General features: G+C 34.9%; 1 protein-coding gene across 1 annotated transcript in view; it reads right to left on the bottom strand.

Annotated features, from left to right (window-relative positions):
• Positions 1-22,052, bottom strand: part of LOC106878815 (uncharacterized) — a 54,024-nt gene that overhangs the window by 29,639 nt on the left and 2,333 nt on the right. The window lies entirely within an intron of this gene.

The following is a 22,052-nucleotide window of genomic DNA, read 5'->3' on the forward strand; positions in this document are numbered from 1 at the left end:
ATATATTACGTGACTGATAATGATAGGCGTAGAGATGGCAAATACATTATGGTCGATAAATCTAAAAGTGAACACTATACCATAGAGATACATAATTCTTATATGTGTGGTAATACTATAATACTGTCTATATTGTCCTAGAAAACGCCTAGGGGATCAGTACTTGTTTCCTTTCTGCAGCTTTTTAATGAATAATAGATATATTTTTAAATGTTCAGAGGCATCTCTATCACAAATATCATCCAAGATGCTAGATATATACTAAAACAGGTTGAATCAAATGACTCGGCTATCATATGCCACCAAAAGAAAATAACTGAGTTGTTTGACCTGCAATGCGTAGTAGCTGAAATTATTAAATCATGCAATATTTCCTTACACATCAGAGTACAAATAGTTAATGTACTTGTTGAGTATATTAACTATTATACTCTTAAAATGATGTACCAGTCATATCTGAAACGCCTCTCTGATGATAATTTGCCTCAATCACGGCTGACACGTGGAACAAGCAAAAACAACAGCTTGATGTAAATTTTAATAGTCGAAAACACCTATTAGATAAGGAAAAAATCTTATTACGTAAACAAAAAATAACACTGTCAAGTTTCTGTGTTGACTTCATCTTTTATGTGTATATTATCTCAAAACTAATTCTTTTCTATTTTCCTGAAATAGCTGGTGCCAGTCACTAATAATGTTATTTCTGGCAAAATAAACAAGTTACAAGGTGATTTCAAATTTCTACCCAATTCTTGGTTAGTCGTAATGTCTTTATTCCATATGTGCATGTGTATATGTATGTATGCATGCATTTAGCATGCTTGCAGGTATGAATATGTAATGGGTGGGTGTTTAGATATATATATGGATATATATGTATTCATTTCTGTAAGCATGTGTGTGTGTGTGTGTGTGTGTGTGTGTGTGTGTGTTAAAGAGTGTGTGTGTGTGTGTTAATGAGTGTGTGTGTGTGCGTGTATGTGTATGTGTGTTTATATCAGAACATTACGTATGAACATCCGAATATCCATGCATATACAATATATATATAAATATTTGTATACGTTGTGTGTGTGTGTGTGTGTGTGTGTGTGTGTGTGTGTGTGTGTGTGTGTGTGTGTGTGTGTGTGTGTGTGTGTGTGTGTGTGTGTGTGTGTGTGTGTGTGTGTGTGTGTGTCTGTATATATATATATATATATACATCTGTTTGGCAGAATAAACAATATTCAGGTTGAATTCAAAATGCTACCAAATTCTTGCTTCTTCTTAATGTTTTTCTTGCTAATTCTTTTATTTTTATATGTCTTAGTGAAAGAAATAATTGCTGCGCCCATAATCCTTTTTACAGTGGATATAACATTAGCAGAGTAAAGAAGGAAGAAGGAAGGAAGGAAGAAAGAAAAAACAAACAAACAAACAAACAAACAAACAAACAAACAAACAAGCAAACAAACAAACAAAGCAAAGAATGGGAGGAAATGAAGGAAAGATGGAATTAAGAATGAAACATCATCCTATGTATAGTGCTTTCCGGTATCAGATTTTCTTCAGACTGAAGAATTAATACGAATGCTTAAAGCAGTAGATGTCACTAAAAAATATCCTAATATCAGATGTTAAAGAAGATGATAGCTTACTTCTTATACAATTTCAGCTGCAGTTAAGATCACTCTGGTAGGTTTCTGCACAGTTACTGTATACTTAATTTCGCTCAAAAAGCTTGGATCAATTCGAGGCTATCGTAAAAGGCACCCAAAATGCAAGCAATGAGATCAAAACATCTGATTGCAATGCAAGAGAGTTAACTAAGCAGCCATGCGTCTATCTACAGCCAATAACTACGTTTATGTTTCTTATATGTGATCGACACGAATTTCTGAGACAAGGACCATAGCATTTTTATTACAACCACAGGTAAATTGAAACATAATGAACATGGGAAAAACTGATTCCAAAATAAAGTCGACCTTTACTAATCTAGTCGCCTTGCATAAATATGAAAGATATATAAAATAAATATGAGATGCATTGCTAATGAGTGTAGGATTGTAGAGGCAACCACACAGAAAAATGGACAGTAGATATTGTGATCAAATTCAACGTTTGAGTCTGCACCCAGTAAAGACACTATAAATGAGTTTACAGAATTTAGGATTTAAATTGAAAAAGATAAGGCGAAGTTGTTATAGAATGGGTGAATGTAGATAACGCTATAGTAAGTAAATGTACATCATCATCCTGACTCAGAAAGCGAGTACATGATTGTAAACCTCGAGCAAGAAAGTAAAGAAGAAAGCAGTGATGAATCTGATATACCAATTTAGGTGACAGGTGAAGTTGTAAAATGCCTGGAGTAACGCAGTTTTATTACAAAACAATAAATAATGAATATTTCTATACGGCAGCATAAACTAATAAACAAATACCAAATGATATTAAACAGTATACGTGTTTGAAGGATAAGTTCACAAGCAATAATCAAATTTCGTGCCATGGAAGAGTCAATTCAATGACTAGCAGTTGTACAGCAATTTCATAACCAGTTCTTGAAGAATATATTCTTCCAGTTTCACTCCTAGATCCTGATGTTTCAGTCACCTTTCAGGCTGAAAATGATGATTCTGACGGAATTTCCTAAATTGTGGCTCTGCTTACTTGAAAATACCATCTTTTCAGTCTGGAAGTGACGGTGGTGTATTTTCTTAGCGGTCAACAGAATTATTGTATCTGCACCCTTTATCTTACTTGTTCTTCATTAAAATCGCATACGCTTTCATTTAATGTTTCTTCGCCTTCGTTGACCACCTTACAATGGCCTATAGTATATTTTAATGCAAGATGAGGTGTTTTGCTATAGTGTAAACTGTAATACACTAATAAAACAGTTAGTGATTCGACAACCTTATTAATCTGATACAGGTCCAAAGATGTTGTATCAGACTAGATCAACTTTATTTGGACTAAACAAATTATGAAGATAGATGTAAAACATTTCACCAATAGATAATAATTACAATAAAATTTCTCTTTAGTCATTTATTTACACATTTCATCTTTAGCTGTGATGCATACATTGGACGTACAAGTAACTTTGTAAAATGAAGATTTCTGTATATTTCAAGGAACAGTTTTCCAGTTTGTGTGCATATGTTTATATTATTTGTAGATATATATATATATATATATGTTCGTGGGTGCATACGCATGGAATTTGTGCCTCACAGCGTTCATACACACATAATTTTTCTCGTCTGGCCGTAAAGCCTTTTCTGTTTGTTTTCCTGTCTTGGTTTTTGTCCGCCACTACATTCCTCCATGGCAAGATTTAATTTGTGTATACAAATTTAATTTGCGGTCCATGGGAAGAGCCGTTTTAACGATGCGTCCTGCCCAGTTCTTCGAAACGCCGGTGTTAAAACGGGGGTAGCTGATGAAGAAGAATGTTCTCTATGTGGCTTGTGTGTTTTCTTGTCTACGTTTTGTTTGCAATGTCCTGTACCCAGATATGCACCTATACATACAGGTGGATGTCTGTATGCACATACCTGTACGTATGTATGCATATACTCATTTACTATTTGTTTTATATATATATATATATATATATATATATATATATATATATATATATATATATATATATATATATATATATATATATATATATATATATATACATATATATACATATATATATATTTATATATATATATATATATATATATATATATATATATATATATATATATATATATATATACATATATATATATATGGTTTTTACACTGTTATTCTGGAAATGCTTCCACTTATTTGACTACGGTGATACCTGTGCACCTACAAGGACTTAGACGAACACATCGAATTCGGTCGGCACGTATTTCAGTCTCGAATTCATTTGTTAATTATATTTTATCGATGGAAGCAGCATGTATTGCTTACATAAACGCACAGTCGAGCACGCACATGCATATAAACAAACATTCATGCACACAAGTATATATGTATACTTGTACATACATCAATGTATATATATATATATATATATATATATATTCACACATACACACACACACACACACACACATATATATATATAATATTAGTAGACACAACTGGAATGTTGTCTAATATTAGATTTTGCAAAGACAAGTTAACGAGAGAGAATTTCTTTTGCGGAATAATATTCATAAAAAGTTAAACATGGTTTAAGTTAAACATGTCTGGCACGAGGAAATAGAAATGAGGTTATATATACGTCAAAATATGTATACATATTATATATATTTACTATCCTGGATCAAAGTCATTTGTTTCAAGGAAAAAGACTATGCAACACATGTCTGTAGTGCTTGTGTATGTGTGTGTGTGTGTGTGTGTGCGTGTGTGTGAGCGTACGCGCGCGCAAGCGTTCGTATGTGTGTGTGTTCATGCATATATATCTATATAGATGATTGTATATATATATATATATATACATATATATATATATATATATATATATATATATATATATATATATATATATATATATATATATATATATATATATATATATAAAATATATAGTTTTAGGGAAAATAACCAATTTTCAAGAACTCACCGATGAAAATCCACTACCACATATAGAAAAATTAATAATTAAAAGCACAATAAATGAGTATAATATATAGTAAAGTAAATATCATAAGATAAATATAATAATTGAGTTTTTTACCTGTAATTTTGGATTTTGTCCCTAATATTATTATATATATATATATATATATATATATATATATATATATATATATATATATATATATATATATATATATATATATATATACACTTCAGCTTTTTAAAACAACAGGCTGAGAAATTGAAATGCATAATCTTACTTAATAAGTAAGAAAAAGGAAATTTACACACTAATCACTCATTTTGGCAAAAGATGGTAACATGAAATTAGAAATACCGTCCTTCCATTCAAAAAAATAACAGTATTAACCTGCGGAAACACTGGTACATAAATCACATCTGTAACTGACACGTCAACAAGAAACTACAACAGATGAAATATAAAAGTACCGACCTTAACAGAAGTTCAATTAGAATGAGGTACACAGATGCATTCGCAAATGCATACACACAGTACAAACACTAAATTAAAATAAATACCGAGCTAAAGTAAGTTTAAGGAACTTGCGGGAGTGTTCATTTGCACAGAGAATAGTAGACGAGGGCAAGTCTACAGTAAGCTTGCAGACTGTAACAAAACGATTCTGAAACATCAACTAATTCATTGTTCAGATGAATGATTGTTCAAATAATTGATCGTACAGATAATTAGTAAACTAGTTGACTGTTACTAATGAAAAAATAAAGTGCAATACAACTAATATGTCTGATTTAATTATCAAAATGATCGCTCCCAAAGTACAACAGCATCTGTTTCAACACACATTGTCACACATTGTCACATCAAATATTTAGCAAAATGAATACAAGTGGTTATAACACATTGTGTACTTATTGTCCTTTAATCAATCGCTTCGATAATGTCTTTTCCTTACAGCGCGTAACCTTATCAATGACGACTAGCTACCTCTCGTAAAATTTCGGGTTTTGTGCCTATAGTAGAAAGAATTAGCTAATGCGGCTAGCAGAATCGCTATTGCTCCGGTTTTATGTTCTGTGTTCAAATGTCACTGAGGTTGAATTTGCCTTTCATCCTTTCCCTACAATTTTGTTGAAAGATACGTGAGATCGATTTCATCTGATGAAATGGCGGGTGCACTAAGGCACTTGTGAGTCGCAAACTGTCTGGATTGGATCGTCTGGCTGATATACTACACTGTCTGGCTGATATACTACACTGTCTGGCTGATATACTACACTGTCTGGCTGATATACTACACTGTCTGGCTGATATACTACACTGTTTCACCCCTCCCTTAGTAGCCGTCTGCTTCGACTGGTAGCAAGCTGGAAGCACCAACAGCTAAACCTCTCTGAAATGCATGCAAGGAAGGAAACTATTTGCACGCCATCCTTCATTGTCCATGCGTTAGCAAATCCAGAGATTATGTCGAACATCTACCTTTGCGTATAGGACGAGTCAGGATGTCAATCGAATCTCTAGTGACCATCGATACGCTAACTCACTTCGGTAGGTAACGAGGGAAAGATTTTTGACTTCTTTGTTGCTATGGCGAAAGATGTTAGACTGGAATAATATGAAAGTTTCGAAAACAGGTAATTTCCGAACTGGCAAGGCTATAAGTAAATATTTTAAGTATCACTTGAAGTGAAGGTAGTGAGTGGCAGAGATACACGCCTCCTTCTAGTGTGCGTTTCCAAAAGTAATTTAGAGCAGCAAAACTGAATTGTCTCCTATGAATATGCTTTTTTTTTTCTTCTATGTAGAAGGAAACAAACTGGTAGACAGCACTTTTGATGTTCTGGAAACGGATGAGCAATCTAAATCTTTTGTGTTGATTTTGATCTCGAAATACTATTGTTGGACTGCTCTGCTCTTGGAAAAACTTTCTTGAAACTTTTGCTCGAATTTTATTTTTACACCTTTTGCTATATTCTTTGTCATACCCTTTTACTTTTGTTGATTTTTCTTTCGATCGATGTAAACGTTATCTTTAATATTTTCCTCAATCGTTTAGACTATTTTGACCAATAAAACAAATCCACCCCACCTCCTCCTTATCATTATCCTCCTCATCATCGTCATCTTTACTGTAGTTGTATTTCTTCTTGTTGTTCTTGTAGTCCTTTTTATAATTTTTAATTAACTAGTTGATTAATAACGGAATAAACTGTTTAATCAATCTTTTGCTCATTCAGTCAGTTGTTTCAACAATGTCCTTTCCTCACCACCTGTAACATTATCAATGACATGTTCTTATCTGCTTTATAATATTCTGCTAAATTGTTTCGGCATATCTCACAGAATATACATCTCTATAAATCTGCACATAGTGAAATATACTGGAGTTATATATTCTTTGTAGTAGAAGTCTGATGAGGTGCCACTCAGACATATTCAACCATGTATGAATTTATATAGATATTGTATAATTTGGCACGCATAATAATTTTTAAGTAAGGTAGTTTGAAACGGATGGCATTGAAACAATTGTAACTGAGTATTAAACTTGTGGTGTATTGATTCTTCGGCTTGCTTGAGTATTCTAAAAAATTCTGACACACCGGATATATTACTGGTAAGCACCAGGAAATTTGCTTAAATTTGTGTGTCAGCCTTAAATTGTAGATAACCAATAGTTCGTTTTCAAGAGTAATACATAAAAATACACCGGATTTTTATGTATCACTCTTGATAGATAGATAGATAGATAGATAGATAGATAGATAGATAGATAGATAGACAGACAGACAGACAGACAGACAGACAGACAGACAGGCGGGCGGGCAGGCAGGCAGGCAGAGAGACAGACAGACAGATAGATAGATAGATAGATAGATAGATAGATAGATAGATAGATAGATAGATAGATAGATAGATAGATTGATTGATTGATTGATTGATTGATTGATTGATTGAGGGCTCTGCACTATTTCTGTCTTCCAAATTCTACTCATTGTGCATTGAAAAGGCCGAGGCTATGTATTTCGATATATATTTAACGTTTCATGCAATGGCATTGAACTAAGAATTAAGTAGCGCCATATCTCAACTACGCAGTGTATACAAAATTGATGTATGCTTGTGTATATATCTAATGGAAATGAATGTTTGTGTTGTATTTTTCTAGAACTTAAATGAAGAAAACACTAGTGAATTATATATCAGTTTTTATAGATAGATAGATAGATAGATAGATAGATAGATAGATAGATAGATAGATAGATAGATAGATTGTTAGATAGCTATACATATAACCATACATGCACACATACATGCACATATCTGTGTGTATGCATATGTGTATCGGTGAGTGTATGCGTGTACGTGTGCATGCTTATGTGTATATATGTGCATATCTAGATACAAGCATCACATACATAAATACTCACTGACTGATATGCGTATGTCCATCTGTTTATATGCATATGCATATATATATATATGTGTGTGTGTGTGTGTGTGTGTGTGTGTGTGTGTGTGTATAGTAATGGCGTATGTACATATATATGTATATATAGATATATACTTTTATATACACACACACGCACACAGACACAGACACACATATATGTATGTATGTATGTATATAATGTTAAACAATAAAGATAGAATCAGAGACGTTTCCAGAAGGTATCTCAAAAGTTACTCTCCATCTATACCTGTGTGTGTGCGTGTGTGTGTGTGTGTGTGTGTGTGTGTGTGTATGTGTGTGTTTGTGTGTGTGTGTGTAGGTACTATACACTCAAGCACATACATACAGTTAGACAATGACACACACACGTATATATGTATGCGTATTATCTGCTTATACTTGTAGTTAGAGCGAGACGGAGAATAACAAGGCTATGTCTCTGTCACAAATATTTTACGACATCGAATCAATGTCTCCTCTGTATATCTGTCAGTGTGCTTACTAATGGGCGTATGTATATGTGTATTTTCCCTGTGTTATGTGTCTGTGCGACTGTATGTTAGTTTGTACATGACTTCTATCATGCACACCTCTACATTGCATGCCTGTTATCGAAAACATTGCATTAGTGTGTCTTTGAACTCCTTTATCTGATGCTCATAAATTCTTAGTTCGCATTTGAACAGGGATTTAGATCAAACAACTTCACGCATTTAACTTGCTAATGAAACGTAATTATAGCCACCAAATGCTACTGCTGGTGTTGCAGCTACTGTTGCTTCTCCTGCTGTAGTTGTTTTTGTTGTTTGCGTTTGGCTTCAATATTGCTGCGGCACTTATTATTGCAGCTGTTGATTTTCCTGACGATAATGTATATGTATGGTCCATGGCGTTTCTTGTTCAAAACTCATGATTCGAAATTTCTTTTATAGATATATACAGATGGCAGTGACTTCGAAGTTGCAGCCAGGTAATCAATCGCCGGAGTGTAGTTCGACGATGGCTTAACTGGCCCTAAATTTGGAATGACTGTCAAAAACATTCTTGTTCAAAAATGATAACTTAGTACACTACAAGACTATAGAGTAACCTATCAGATTAATGTAAAATCTTTTCATCATAACTGACTATAAATGCAAACATTAATATATGCTTGTATGTGTATGCGTTTGCGCGTGTGTGTGTGTATGTATGTATATGTATATATATATACATACACACACAGATATATATATATATATATATATATATATATATATATATATATATATATATATATATATATATATATCTTAGGAAGTTAAAAATATGGCCGGTCAAAGAATGACCATTGGTTTCGCACCTATAAAGCGCTTAACAGACTCGTCAGATTCAAAAAGCTGAAGGCGCATAACCTCTCTAGAACTGTAGGAATAAAAACGTAACGGACACTTGGTTTTGTAAACAAAAAATAATTGTTCGTGCTGCAAGTCGGTTTTAGCAGGACTGGATTTTCCTCCTTACATCGGCTTCGGTCATGGTGATATTCGAAGGAGGTGTGATGGAACTATTGAACGAAAGAGGAATTCTAAGTTAGAAGGAAGAAATGTTTTAGATAAGGGCATTAACTGGATACATCTTTCTTGAAGTTTAAAAAGGTCCCCGCGTCGCGCTAGTTTTTTTTTTTAGGATTCTTGCCCTTTCAGCCAAACAAATTTTAGATCGCTTGCTCTCGTTTATATAAGCCCCTGGTTGTTCAGTAAGGATAATTGTTTTTTGTTGACAAAACTAACGTTATAACTTTTAACTTCCAGAAAAATACATTACTACTTTAACGCTTTAGCGTGTGGTCCTTTTCGGATGTATGAACTACTGATGACTCATATATATATATATATATATATATATATATATATATATATATATATATATACAGAGAGAGAGAGAGAGAGAGAGAGAGAGAGAGAGAGAGAGAGAGAGAGAGAGAGAGAGAGCAATATGACGAATTCACAACTGTTCTACTCTGCAAAAATGTGTTCATACGTTTTATGTAATATGTATACTTCATGATAAAACATTCTGTGTTTCTCTTTTGTAGGTATTCATATTCTTTATATTTAAATATGTGACCTATTTCAGTTACATGGAGGAGAATTTGTTGGAGAGCGTATTGCAGGACCTTCAATTACTGAGACTGTTGGACTATTTAATGTTTTGAGAGATAAATTCTATAAAACAATGTTGGAATTTCCAAAATCAAAGTAAATCTACTTTGGCAAGCATAATTCTAGACGAAAGACAAGCCTTCCAGAACGGGACCACAGAATAGGGAATCTTGTTGCACCTACAAGCTAACGAACTACGGGGCAATGTGTGATACCTGAGCTAAATCACCATCTCATCGTCTCTGTATCAACAAAAGCCGTTCGCCGTGAGCTCCATGAAGAGAATATCATGGAAGAGATCAAATTCCTAAAATTCTCCGACCATCATGAACACTGATAAGTACAAAAATTGGTCTATATACTATGAGAAAAGGTCAATGGCTCAATGGAATAATACCGTCTTCTCTGATAGATCATCACCCTTTAACATTCTTCGGATGACTTTGTGACTGGAAACAGTCCAAATAAGCCTTCAGCCTTGACTGTTTGGGCTTTATCATGAGGCATGAAGGTGACTCTGTGATGCTTTGACCACCCATATTATGGCAGTCTCTTGACCCTCTAGTTGTTCTTCTTGGCATAATTAACATCAGGAATTATCAGAGTATTTTAGCTGATGAGGTCCATCCTAAAATACAAACATTGTTCCCTGATGTTAACGCAATATTCTAGAACCGTAATACTCCGATTCACACAACTAATGTAATTCAGAATTGGTACGGAGTGCACCAAAGGGAAGTAGACCACTTGGATTGACTCCACAATCTTAATATAATCAATATCTATGCTGCATTTTGGAACAGCAAGTGAGGAGCCGCTTCCCACCACCGTCGTCGTTGAAAGAGCTAATGCATGTTATATTTTAAGAATACTTAAACATATGCCTAACAACCTTCAGAACCTGTATATGTAAATTCCAGAACGTATTAAAGCTGCGATTGCTGCCAAAGATGGCCATTTAACAAAGTGTTTTCATTATTTTGTCCAACTCCTGTATATACCCCCTTTTTTATAGCTGTACTTTAAACCCGGCAGGTTCTTACATGTCTTCTATCACGCCTTCCAAACCTTTGCATGCGTACACCAATAAAAAGAAGAGTATTTCTCTGCATAGTGCCCAGCTATGCATAGATACTATGCAAACTTCCCTACATGGACTGCATGTTATAAAATGTTATAAACGTATAGTAGACAAGTTTTTCTCTGATCTGATTATTTCGTTAGTGATTTCCTAAGCCCGTGTTTACAAAACTATATACAACCTTTTCGCAATTGTTATGATACCCTATAAATCGCCTTAAAAAATATTGCACGAGAAAGACGCGCATTGAAAGAAGTTTTGCACCATTCTTTACTCGCTTTATGCATTGCTAGCGATCAAAAGCATTATTCTGCGGTTGCAATACATTAATGTTGACACCGTTTCCTAATTACACTTCATGACGATCTTGTGTGATATGACCACTACCGAAGGGCAAGACCTCAGCTCAGATTTCAGTGTTACCGTGAGTCTTACAAAATTTCAATTTGCTTGCTGGATTTGCTGTTTCACCGACTGAGGATTCTGTATCCAGGGAGGTAACTACACACCTTTGCCTAATGGTATGAATCATTGTATTATCTACAACGGAGTCGTAGCTTAACGTGTTAAAACTATAAATGTGACTTAGTGAGTGGAGTAGATTCATCCTTAGAAATATGCTACACATGTGATCATCAGCTACAACACACCCAATTGTAGCATAATCTCCAATTGTAGCATAATGTTGTTACTGAAATAATATACAATTACTGTAAATATGTCTCTTATTCATTCGTTGCTATTGTTACGTTAATGAGGATCAGAACTGGCAGAGGTTTTCAATCAGTAATTTGTTACTCTGATATTGATTATATTCAAAAAGCGTGTGACGGGTGTAACAAAGGGCATGTGGTAGGAAAAGTACTTTCGGAAAAAATCTTAAGGACATCTTATCAAGTTTGCCCCTCGATCTAGTGCTCTCGCTATTTTTTACTTTAACTCAAGCGTTTTCATACAAAGCTCTGTATGACTATACATGCACAAGTACAAATGCACAGACACAGACACATACGAATATATACTGACACACATATTCCTAAGTATTCTATACACAGTTTAATACTCAATATAATTCATGCTGACCTATATTCGAGAAATTATCACCATGTTGGAGAGGGTATCTATGCCGTTTTCTGACCTGCTAGAAATAGTAGGCAATGAAATTTCATTTATATTACACCCTACTTTCTTGACAAATGACTGGTACAATAGACAACGTCATACTAGATGTATAAATTGATGAGATATTAACGACTTAGCAAATAAATAGCATTAAAATCGTAATCCTAGGCATATGGACTGGTGAGACAGTAACACCTGGGATGCTTTTGGTCATGTAGTCTACTAGATAGGGACTGACCTGGGTTAAACATTAACAACAACTGCAACATAACTGACTGTTTATAAGATTGTATGTCTAATTGTGAAAACATGGCGGATAATGTAGAGCTAAACATGTCACAAGGAAGCCCGATATTGCATTTATCTGTTTCTTTGAAACATGAATTCACTAAGTTTGGATTCAACTGACAATAATCAGTATAGCAAGACATAGTCAATCACATTTTCATTCACGTATACGATTATATTCTCGGAATACTAACTGTCGCCAAGCTTTCCTGATTGCGATAGTGAGCGCTCGTTCCTGTTTACGTAGAGTTTATTTGACAGAAGATGAAAATGTGTGACTTCTGCGCATCTCATTAACTTGCATGCATTATCACATCTTTGAATTAGCATAGTCACTCGGCCAACTCACTTTAAAACTCAGTTCTCCATTTTCAACTTCGAAACAAACACCTTAAATACGTTAAAGTTGACAGCGCATATTTTAAATCCTAAAACTTCAGACAGCATGTCTTGTAGTAAAAACTAGTGATAATAATTGAAAGCTACAGCCTATTAATTACACTGTCGTTTTAAAGTGCAAGGAAAACTGATTGAACCTATTCAACTGGTAAATCTTTTAAACTTTGTGCCAATGATTACTGAAAATTAAATGGAAAACACGCTACTTGATCAATATGTTATCACTAAAGGATCTTCATTTTATATTTCTAGCCTTACGATTTAAATTATGTAATATATTCTGAGAAGGATACGTGAATCATATAAAAGGTTTAAGATTTTGAACGAACGAATCTCAATCATGTTTCAATCAGAATAATTATTCAAATCTCAGTTAAACTATACTTACATATATATTCATTTGTATACATAAATGCATACACACACACACACATAATCACACATATGTATAAATGATGGTGAGAAGAAGGATAGTAATGGTGGAGGTGGTGGTGAGTATGGTTGTGTCTCTGATGGTTGCAATAATGGTAGTAAGAAAACAGATGGAAAAGGATGGGATAAGTAGCGGGGAACTAATTGCCAGATATTCTCTAAACAAGTTAAAACTGAGAGCTTGATATGGTGACATGGAGGTGACATATGGCGTAGTACCTAATGGGAACTCGACAAATCAATACGGATGAACTCACCTGTGTGTGTGTGTGTGTGTGTGTGTGTGTGTGTGTGTGTGTGTGTGTGTGTGTGTGTGTGTGTGTGTGTGTGTATGTGTGTGTGTGTGCATGTATTATGTACGTATGTGAAGGCAATTGGCTTAGTGGTTAGGGTGTTGCTCTCATGACGGCGAGATCATGGTTTCGATTCTCACCCCGGGCGTTGCGTTGAGTTCTTGAACAAGACATTTGATTTCATGTTGCTCTGCAATCATTTCGTCACCTAAGAAATGGCACCTCGTGCACCGGTACAAGCAATGTCTATTTGATGGAGTGAGTGAGCTGATGCGTACACAAACATATGTTTGACCACTATAAACTATTATCTATATGGCTGTTAAGCAAGAATATGTATAACATCCATACGTTACCTAACAACAGGAGATTCCATGATGTGTGTACGTATGTATGCACGTACGTACGTATGCATGTATGCATGTATCCAAAATACAATTGAACAATAATAAGAACTTCGCAAGGGCAACAAATATAACAAATAAAATATTAGCTTAATGCTTTAAAGAAATCATTATACTTTCTCGAAAGCATTATGCGACTTATATTTTATTTTTTAAATAAAAGAGTAAAAATATATTAACGTTTCAGGTGTTAGTCCTTCATCAGAAGGATGCAAAATGCATAGTGGGACTGAAACAAATGAGACACCCAATTCAAAAATTACCAAGCAAATGTTAGGGGTCGTATCATATGGGGTAGTTAAGGAGGGAGGAAGATCTAGTTGTGTAGATGCAAGTACATGAGCGTATTTGTTTCTGTAAGCAAGTGTGATATATATATATATATATGTGTGTGTGTGTGTGTGTGTGTGTGTGTGTATACGTATATACGTGTGTGAGTATTATTTATGTTTATATATGCGTGTGAGTGTTTGTGTGTGTGTGAGTGCGCGCGTGTGTTTGTATATATGTTTATGTATATATGCTTTCTTTGTGTATCAAGGCAACCATTGATTTCATGTTTAAAAATACCTGAACAAAAGTCGATCCTATCTCATAGAGACGAACACTCATGTGTTAGATAGATAGATAGATAGATAGATAGATAGATAGATAGATAGATAGATAGATAGATAGATAGATAGATAGATAGATATGTATGCATTTATATATGTATGCACGTATGAAGGTATGATTGTATCTATGTATGTCTATCTGATTGTCTGCCTGACTGTATGTATGTATGTATGTATAACATAAATGGAAGGAGACTGGTAATGGTGTCAGCATCAAAGCACTTGTAATGTTTGGAAAGCGATAGAAAGAATAAAGCAAAATTGCCAGGGTGAAATTTCCATTTCGAATTTGGTTCTTCTTCAGAGTTGAGGTAACTAGAAGGGATAAAAATAAAAGACGCAAGTGTTTTAGATCCCCTATGTTTGAACGTTTGACTACAAATGATGGGTATCGCAAGAAACAACGTGTGTCGACGCACACATATTTAATAGATAGATAACTAATTATCATGACTTAGAATTTCTGTTTTTTATTGTCATGACATAGAATCCCTATGATTATTTTTATTCTTTCTTTTTCTACTGACGTCATCAAAAGTTAAATACTAAACTAGCTTCGCTTAGAATATATTTCTTCTTTACGTTCTTTTTGTATGCGTTCCTGTATTAGAGATATTTTCTTACTGCACTTTCAATTTAACCTATTTAGGGTTGCCTTGATAACGTTATGTTAGCATTTATTTTCGAATATATGAGTCGTATTTTATACCTTCTTTTCTGTATCTAAATACGCTGGCACAATACAAACCATCGTCCGTAACGTATGGTATAATCACCAATTAAATTTCGTGATTTTCTCCATTTTCATTCTTGCTGATCTCTCTCTCTCTCTCTCTCTATATATATATATATATATATATATATATACAAGAATAAGGGCAGGGAATCGTCAATTAATGCTTTCCCCTCCGGTTTTTTGTTCTATGTGTGCCACAAATATCGCCATCCATTTAGAGAAAAATTTGTAGTTTAGAATCAGTAGTTCTTTGACTGCTATTTCTAAATTTTCAGTATGTTGGAGAAGTAACTCAATGCTAATCCATGTATATTTATGATTATATATATATATATATATATATATATATATATATATATATATATATATATATATATATATATATATATGTATATATATATATATATATATATATATATATATATATATATATACATATATATATATATATATATATATATATATATATATATATATATATATATATATATATATATATATATATATATACATATACATATATGTGCGCGTGCGTGTGTGTGTGTAGATATATACAAGGGTAAGTCAAGAATTATACACACTCTTGTTTCTGTAATTTATTAAAAGTAAAGTACGGTTTGAACGACGATATCGTTTTCTGACATAGTCTTGCTTTTCGATGCACTTCTTCCAGCGGTTCACGAGCTTGCTTATTCCATCGAACTTACTTGGTTGGTGGGGCAGCCATTTATGCACTGCTTCCTGCGTTTCTTTGACCTTGTAAAGGATGATTGAGCGGTTAAAAAAGGTAATAGCCGGAAAGGGCAAGATCTGAACTCTCTGCATGATGTTCCAGCAACTCGAAATCCAAATTTCCAATGGTCTAAGTGGTGTGGGCGTTCGTATGTGGGGGTACATTGCAGTGCAACAATAACAGTTGCGTTTGGTGCGAATTCCTGCATTCATTTTGTTAACCAGCATTTCATTCTAACCTACTCTGGTAACTGACAATCCTAGACAATATTCTGGAATAGGCCCTTCCGTGTCCCAAAAGTGGTTAGTATCTCTGGGGAAAATTGAGACTTGAATTTCCTTTGTTTCGGTCACCATTTTGGGTGTTTCCACTCCATACACTCCCTTTTGTATTCTGGCTAAAAGTGGTGTCCCAAGATCACATGTTCAGTGATTTTGCTCTCCCCAAAAATCACCTTCAACATTTTTGCGGTCGAGTAAGCGTTGATAGATTTCCACACTCTTGTTTATGTGCTTTGTTAATACCTCTTGTGGCCTATCTTGAACAGATGTTATGGAAGCGAAGATTGTCGAGAGGGATTTCGTATGGTCACTTGTTTGTTCGCCAGAATCATCTCTCGAACTTGTTGAATCTTCACGTCGGTGGTGCCGGTTGTTAGATACCTTGTTACCTCTTCGTGCTTCACGCTTGTGCTGCAATTTTGAAACTTCTCGATCCACTTACATTGCATTTCTACAGGTTGCGGTGCTCCTCGCACAAGTTCAGTCCAGTAAAATCGTATTACTCATCCCTGTTCTTCCTTGGTGCATACTGCCAGCAGAGTAGTTATGTATATATTCTGTAACACAAGAAAGAAAACTGGAGTGCTCAAGATCAAACCTCGATTACGTAATCACAAGAGTACCCCCAATTTAGCACGCAAGCGTTGAAGGCAATGCAACAAACCTAAAGGAAGTTTTGGTGAAAGTGCATATAATTTTTGACTTCGCCTTGTACACACAAACATATATATGTGTGTGTGTGTATACACACACACTACATATGTGGGAAATTCTGTTTGTTGTTGTGTTTGTAGAGTTGTTAGCTAACTCTTCCTACATCGTTTTATCGATTTTGATGTAACTTCACACGTGAGTAGAACTCATGTCTGGAAACCTCATGGCATACTCAGATTGTTGAAAAAGTCGGTAATAAGGTCTCCCTGGAAGGGATCCTCATATTTAGCCAAGGGAAATAACCCTTTCACTTTCCTAAATTATTTGGTAAAACGGAAATTGAGTATGCTTATTTTTTAGTATATGAACTGTAAGAGTTATTTTCGCTATTTATCCAGTACAACCCTTAAACAAGTAAATAGCATTATCCTGAACAATAGATACACTTATTTCGGGTAGTGAATTATTCTCGAATATACCAACACTAGCGCACAAAAACCTTTTTCAGAGTTATTTACTTTGAATTGTTAATCATATCTGATTAGCCTGTTATTACGTAACATGCTTCACGATTTCAGTATACATAGCTTATTAGTATTTCCTCCTATGTTCTATATACTGTGGGAACGCATTAAAGCCCTTTTCGGAAATACTTTATTTGAATTTTTACTATCGGGTAACTAATTCCATGTTATTACATAACTAACTTTACAATTTGGGTATTCATAACTTATCGGGAATTCCTATAAACAAGATCCTGTGTAAGAAAGTCTGGTACTCTCTGTAAATGCAAAAAAACCGTTTTAAGTGCTACATACTTTGTATTGTTGTTATTGGATTAGCGAAACAACTATGAGAACGAAACCAAAGGATGAGCCCCGCTTTCCCAGGAATTACCGGGTACGTCAGCTAGTATATATATATATATATATATATATATATATATATATATATATATATATATATATATATATATATATATGTGTGTGTGTGTGTGTGTGTGTGTGTGTGTGTGTGTGTGTGTGTGTGTGTGTGTGTGTGTGTGTGTTTTATAATATGTGACAATTATTCGATTGCTATAATAAAACTTCGAGTTTCGGATGTCGGGGCGGAAACCTGCACCGGCATCTCTTCAGTTATCGAGGCGATAATTGCCTCGATAACTGGCTTTCAGAAGCCGGCCGTTGTTAATATATTGGGTTGGTAAAAAAGGTCGTAGCGTTCTTTAAGTAAAATTCATTAACAATATTTATATAGTTGTGAATACCTTTACTCCACCACATATTTCCTATTTTCTTCCACGACCTTTTGCCATCTTTGAGGCAGCTTCATTATTCCATCCTCCGAACCTTGGCATCTTTTGGAGTTATGGACTGGTTTAAAAGAATCGAAGTTCTTCCCATTAAGAGAATTTTGCCAGGATCGGAACAAATGATAATCCGAAGGTGCAAGGTCAGGTGAGTATAGTGGGTGGGGTGGGATATCTCACCCAAGCAGCACTAATTTCTGCTGCGTTTGCAGTTTAGCGTTGTCCTGACGACACCCTTTCTGTTGGCCAATTCTGGACGCTTTTCATCAACTACCTCCTTTAATCGGTCTAATTGGGAAAAATAAAACTCTGAATTTAACGTCAAATTTCGTGGAAGTAGCTCATAATACACAATGCCCTTACGATCCCACCCGATTCAGAGCATCATCTCCTTCGGATACATCTCGTTTTCCTCAGGACCTTTTTCGTTTTATGCTATTGTAAATAATTCATTTCTCATCACATGTGATCATTCTTTTCAAATATGGATAACTTTTGTTTCATCTGAGTAGAGAATGGCAGATTAAATTCGCTCTACTAGTTTTTTTTTCCGTTATGTTATAAGGCACCCAAATATCATAGCGATTCACGTAACCAAGTGTTTTTAAATGCTTACAGCCCTCACATGAGATATGTTAAAGCATCTCCGCGATGTCACGCGTGGTGTAACGTGGATTACTCTTTATTAAAGTCTCCAGGTCAAAATCTTTGGTTCTAAAACTAGGAAACCATTTACAAAACAGTACTTTCAGCCAAGTCATCATCTCAATATACAGCACATATTTTCTTCGCTGCTGTGCAGCATTTTTACTTTTCGGCCCAATTTTATATAGCTTTAAAGTCATACTGTAGGCGCATAGGTGGCCAAGGTTCTTTATCCTGTATGCTACTTTTGTATCGTCTACGCAAATGAAGGCATGCCTGTGTGGCTGAGAAGCTCGCTTTGCTACCACCAGGTTTCGGGTTCAGTCACGTTGCAGGGCACTTCTACAGTCCCAGATCGACCAATGCTTTGTGATTAAATTTGGTTGACGGAAACTGTATCGAACGCCCTCTTGTATATATGTGTGTGTGTGTGTGTGTGTGTGTGTGTGTGTGTGTGTGTGTGTGTGTGTGTGTGTGCGTGCGTGCGTATTTGAGCTTGTGCGTGTCCCCACCTCTTAGTAACCGATGCTGGATTTCTTTCGTCCCCGTAACCTAGCGGTTACGTGAGATCAGAGATAAATATATAACTTTTAGAATCTACACTGCTTCTGCCTTTAAGAGAGGGACATATTGTGCCTTACTTCAGTTTGTCTCGAAGCGTGCCATTTGTAAGAAAGATCTAGAAAAGAGATACCTTTAAACGTTTTTAGAAGGATAGCGGGGAATATATCAGGGCCACAAGTGGAGTTTCTGCAATAGCTAATATTATATTCCTTATGTCGAGGTAATTTATCATTTCTGCACCCTGTATACAGCTGCAGTGACAAACAACTTCTCCGCTTCACCTGCATATATGTTCCACAGAGTGAGCAAATGTACGTGAGCAAATATATATATATAGTCTTTTATTCTTTTACTTGCTTTAGTCATTTTGGTTGTAGCCATGCTGGAGCACCGCGTTGTAGTCAAACAAATCGGCTTCTGGACTTATTCTTTGTAAGCCTGTACTTATTCTATTGGTCGCTTTTGCCAAACCGTTAAGCTAGTTTCGGGGCCGTGAACACACCAAGATCTGTTGTCAAGCGATAGTGGAGTGACAAACACAGACACACAAATACATACATACATACATACATGCATACACACACACACACACACACACACACACATATATATATATATATATATATATATATATATATATATATATATATACGACAGGCTTCATTCAGCTTCCTTCTACCAAATCCACTCACAAGGCGTTGGTCAACCCTAAGCTATAGTAGAAAACAGTTGCCCAAGGTGTCACGCAGTGAAACTGAACCCAGAACCCTGTGGTTGGGAAGCAAGCTTCTTACCACACATCCACGCCTACATATATGGGCTAGTGGTTGGGATGTTGTACTAACGATTGCGAGATCATGGGTTCGATTCCCAGACCGGGCGTTACGCTGTGTTCTTCAGCAAGGTACTTCCTTTCACGATGTTCTCCGATAATTTAGTCATCTGACATGTGGCACATGGTGCTCCTGTACAGATATAATGTCGATTTGTTGGAGTGAGTGAGCTTATGTGAACTTAAACATTGATCACTATAAATAAATTATCATGCATCGTCTAACGACGGGAGAGTCCACGGTCTTTTACTTGTTTTAGTCATTTGACTGTGGCCATGCTGGAGCACCGCCTTTAGTCGAGCAAATTAACCCCAGAACTTATTCTTTGTAAGCCTAGTACTTAATCTATCGGTCTCTTTTGCCGAACCGCTAAGTTACGGAGACTGAAACACACCAGCATCGGTTGTCAAGCGATGTTGGGGGGACAAACACAGACACACAATATATATATATATATATATATATATATATATATACATATATATATATATATATATATATATATATATATATATATATGCATGCCCCAGCATGGCCACAGCTCATGAGCTGAAACCCGATTCAATTCAATTCAAGATATATATATATATATATATATATATATATATATATATATATATAGAGAGAGAGAGAGAGAGAGAGAGAGAGAGAGAGATATGTATATATACATATAGCTCAGTTGGGAGAGTATTAGACTGAAGATCTTAAAGGTCTCTGGTTTGATCCACCGTTTCTGCATCCGGCGACTGGAACATTTCTGTCACTGGCAATGCCTCAGCCTTAGGGTTGAAACATGTAAATGAATAAAAGAATACATTCATACATACATACATATATGCAGATCAGTGAAAAAGAAAATACCTATGCGAAACTATTGAGAAATTAGGTTTCATAAACTCAGAAAAGAGAAAACTGATTCGAAGACTATACATCCAAGCCATGACTGAAACTGTAACAATCTGTAAAACTCTCCAGAAGTCTATCATTTAATCATATATGTGCATGTCTAGACAAGTATGTATGATAATACATAGATGAAACAGGACATAAAAATCTACACACGCACTGACTCTAAATACTGCACATATACACACATGCAAAAATATTGTTGAAGTTGAAATTCCAAGGAAGGAGCCTTTTTCTCTATCGGCAAGAAGTCTTGAAATAAAACTCAATAATGAAACACATACGTATGCAAGCATGCATATATTAAGATAGTTGTATATGTATACATAAATACATATACATACACATATAAGGCAGACAGGCAACTTGATATTATATACATATATGTATAATATATATGCATATATATATATATTGAGAGTGAGTGAGAGAGAAAGAGTGAGTGAGAGAAAGAGTAAGTGAGAGAGAGGAAGAGAGAGTGAGAAGACAGATATTGATTTCGATGAAGGTAAATACATTTGAGTAAACAAGTAAAAGGGAGTATTGAGTATATA

This window comes from Octopus bimaculoides, chromosome 3 (assembly GCF_046866305.1).
Source record: "Octopus bimaculoides isolate indiv1 chromosome 3, ASM4686630v1, whole genome shotgun sequence".
Taxonomy (NCBI): domain Eukaryota; kingdom Metazoa; phylum Mollusca; class Cephalopoda; order Octopoda; family Octopodidae; genus Octopus; species Octopus bimaculoides.